This window comes from Schistocerca nitens, chromosome 1 (genome assembly GCF_023898315.1).
Source record: "Schistocerca nitens isolate TAMUIC-IGC-003100 chromosome 1, iqSchNite1.1, whole genome shotgun sequence".
NCBI lineage: Eukaryota > Metazoa > Arthropoda > Insecta > Orthoptera > Acrididae > Schistocerca > Schistocerca nitens.
In genome coordinates, this window is record NC_064614.1 from 346414673 (window position 1) to 346418786 (window position 4114).

The window sequence follows — 4114 nt, forward strand, 5'->3', positions numbered from 1 at the left end:
TAAAAAAGGAAACACTATGAATAGTGTGCCAACTGTGGATGGTCACTGGCACAGCTCTGGATACAATACGTACCAGCATGGCCAGTCAAACCCGGCTTCACCAAAAAGAGGTGGAGAAAACTACAATCGGAGGAGAGGAGGCGAAGGGGGAGGAAACTCCAACTTCGGCAATACAGATATGAGAACTAACAATGAGCAGTGGCAACGGGCAGGACCAGCAACCTGGCAGGCACATCAAAACATGCCGTCAGGTCATGTGCCTGTTTATCACATCAATGTCATCCCGATGCCACCACCTCCATCTCAGCCTCCGAACAATGTCACACGTGTATGCACCGAAGTGCACGTCACCAACTGTGACTGATAATGTTCGAATAATAGATGTGTCTGATCACGTGTCGGCTGGGTGCGACAGGCCGTCAGACTCTGGCCGACCTCTGTAGGCCCTTCCCAGACGCTCGGCAAGATGAAAGAGGGGGCAGGCAAAATGTGGGAGTGAATTTGCTCCGCTACAATGACGGATGCGAGATGAAAGATGAACTGACAGTTGATCCGCGATCTGCAGACCAACAAGAAACAAATAGGGTCGACGTAATAATAATATTGGATACAGGGGCGAGTGCTTCTTGTATTGATGAGTAGTTATTCAAGTGCGTAGATCGTGTGAAAAAGTTACCGAGCCTGCCAGTAGAAAATTGTAGGATAGTAGGTGCCCTACGGGGCAGGGTGCAGCTAATAAAGAATCAGGTGCAAGAAGAGATTGCCCTGGAAAACGAATCCATACTGTGCTCATTCCTGATGATCAAAAATCTCACAGTACCTTGCATCCTGGGCCTTGACGCGCTTAGGGAATTGAAGGCAAAAATTGACCTCTCCCGAACCAGATGCACCTTAACCTATCTAAACCGACAAATTGATCTGGCATTAATGAGGACTCCGGACGCGTATGTGAACTACTGCCGGAATGTCCGGGTAACTTTACAGGATCCCGACGTGTTGAATCGCAACAACTGTGTCGTAAATCAAGACAGCAGCGAACCGGAACTCGGTTGGGAATGGGAAAATGCTATTATTAAGCAACGTATTGCATCAAAAGTAGCCGAATCTTCGTACCTGAGCCTGTCACAGCAATCTGACTTGTGCCAAGTGCTGAACCAATTTGTACAAGTGTTTTCAGAAAAACCGGGGATAATAAAAGAGTATGAATTCGACATGCAAGTAAAACCTCACCAAACTTTCTGCCGTGCCTCCTATTCAATACCGCGGTCGCAAAGACAAACCGTGGGTAGAGAAATTCAGAGAATGCTGCGGTGGCAAATAATAGAACCGTCAACATCACCATATAGTAGCCCGCTGTTGGCGGTTACAAAAAACAAAAGGCAGCGTTCGGCTGGTGTTGGACACGCGGGATATTAATAATATAATAATACCTGTTCGGACCCGGCAGGAAAATATAGAGGAAAAAAATTCAGAAATTTCAAGGTGTTAAGTACTTAACAAGCCTGGATTTAAAAAGTTCGTACTGGCAGGTCCCGTTAACGCCAAATTCAAGAAAATATACCGCGTTTATATTCGCCGGTAGAAGCTATCAGTTTCGAGTTCTACTGTTTGAGCTGAATAAAAGTGCGGGCGCGTTCATTGCAGCTCTGGACACCGTCTTAGGACCTGACCTTCTCGAAAAGGTAACAGTGTATGTCGATGACATTCTCATCGCCACAGAAACCTGGTCTGAACACATGGAGATTTTGTACAGTGTGCTGGCAAGATTTGCAGCCGTTGGGGTTACTGCCAACCTCGAAAAGTCAAAATTTGGCCAGCAAGAAATAAAGTTCTTAGGACATATTATTTCTCCGGTGGGGATTCTACCTAACCTAAAGAAGCTGAAAGCGGTAGAAGTGATGCCGTACCCCAAGATGAAAAAGCAATTGAAAGTATTCCTTGAAATGGCCTCCTTTTTTAGGCGGTTTTTACCGGCGCAGTTGCTAAACAGTGAGGACTTACTAGGTCTGCTTAGAAGGAATCGCCCGTGGAATTTTACGGAAGAATGCAAAGAGAGCCTACGACCAAATTAAAGCCGCATTAGTGAATGCAGAAATCCTGCACTATCTAGCAACAGACGCATCTTTTTGCGGGCTGGGATGTTGTTTATTCCAAGTGGACTACAATGGCCGGCAAACAGAAGTAAAGATAATAGGATTTGCCAGCCGAGTGTTAAATTCATGCGAACGGTCCTATTCTGCAACTGAATTAGAGGCGCTTGCAGTAATTTGGGCCTTGAAGAAATTTCATTGCTATGTATATGGCAAAAGAGTCATAATTTTTGCGACCACCAGGCGCTCAGCTATGTGCTTACGAGCCGTTTGTTGCACAAGCGACTCACGAGGTGGATTTTAGCTCTACAGGACTATGATTTTCAAATCAGACATGTGAAAGGATCGGAAATTGTTGTGGCACACGCGTTGTCTAGATTACCTCGAGCATTACCAGAATTTGCAGGGCTTGTAGAACAAAGTACAGTATTCAAAATCTGGGAGATTCCATCCGGCGGAATAAATATGTGCGTATGTGTTGAGAGATCGCACACATGCAGCATGATGATCCATTGTGGTGTAGAATAATGAATTCTTTAAGCAATGATCCGTATGGGGAACTTGCCAAATTATATATGACACAAAATGATAGTTTGTACCACCGAAGGACTGAAACATCTGAAAACTGGTGTTTGTGTGTGTACCAACACAGTCAGTAGAGAATTTAATATGGTACACACACGATTCTTGGGGACACTTTGGCGGAAAAAAATGCGCAGACTTATTTTCTAGGTACTGCTACTTCCCAAACTTACATCATAAGGTGAAGGCTCTAGTGAGAACTTGCCTTATTTGTAAAAAGACTAAACCTCCACCAGCTTGAACAGTCCCTTGCTGACATGCGGGGTCCATGGAGGTTGTCTCCATACCCATACACTTCCATCCCCTCGATATAATCTGAAACGAGACTCGTCCGACCAGGCAACATGTTTCCAGTCATCTACAGTCCAATGTCGGTGTTGACGGGCCCAGGAGAAGCGTAAAGCTCTGTGTCGTGCAGCCATCAAGGATTCACAAGTGGGCCTTCGGCTCTGAAAGCCCATATCGATGATGTTTCGTTGAATGGTTCACACGCTGATACTTGTTGATGGCCTAGCACTGAAATCTGCAGCAATTTACGGAAGGATTGCATTTCCGTCACGTTGAACGATTCTCTTCAGTCATCGTTGGTCCTGTTCTTGCAGGATCTTTTTCCGGTCCCAGTGATGTCGGAGATTCGATGTTTTACCGGATTCCTGATATTCACGGTACACTCGTGAAATGGTCGTATGGGAAAATCCCCACTTTATCGCTACCTCGGAGATGCTGTGCCATCGCTCGTGCTCCAACTATAACACCTCCTTCAAACTCGCTTAAATCTTTATAACCTGCCACTGTAGCAGCAGTAACTGATCTAACAACTGCGCCAGACGCTTGTTGTCTTATACACTCCTGGAAATGGAAAAAAGAACACATTGACACCGGTGTGTCAGACCCACCATACTTGCTCCGGACACTGCGAGAGGGCTGTACAAGCAATGATCACACGCACGGCACAGCGGACACACCAGGAACCGCGGTGTTGGCCGTCGAATGGCGCTAGCTGCGCAGCATTTGTGCACCGCCGCCGTCAGTGTCAGCCAGTTTGCCGTGGCATACGGAGCTCCATCGCAGTCTTTAACACTGGTAGCATGCCGCGACAGCGTGGACGTGAACCGTATGTGCAGTTGACGGACTTTGAGCGAGGGCGTATAGTGGGCATGCGGGAGGCCGGGTGGACGTACCGCCGAATTGCTCAACACGTGGGGCGTGAGGTCTCCACAGTACATCGATGTTGTCGCCAGTGGTCGGCGGAAGGTGCACGTGCCCGTCGACCTGGGACCGGACCGCAGCGACGCACGGATGCACGCCAAGACCGTAGGATCCTACGCAGTGCCGTAGGGGACCGCACCGCCACTTCCCAGCAAATTAGGGACACTGTTGCTCCTGGGGTATCGGCGAGGACCATTCGCAACCGTCTCCATGAAGCTGGGCTACGGTCCCGC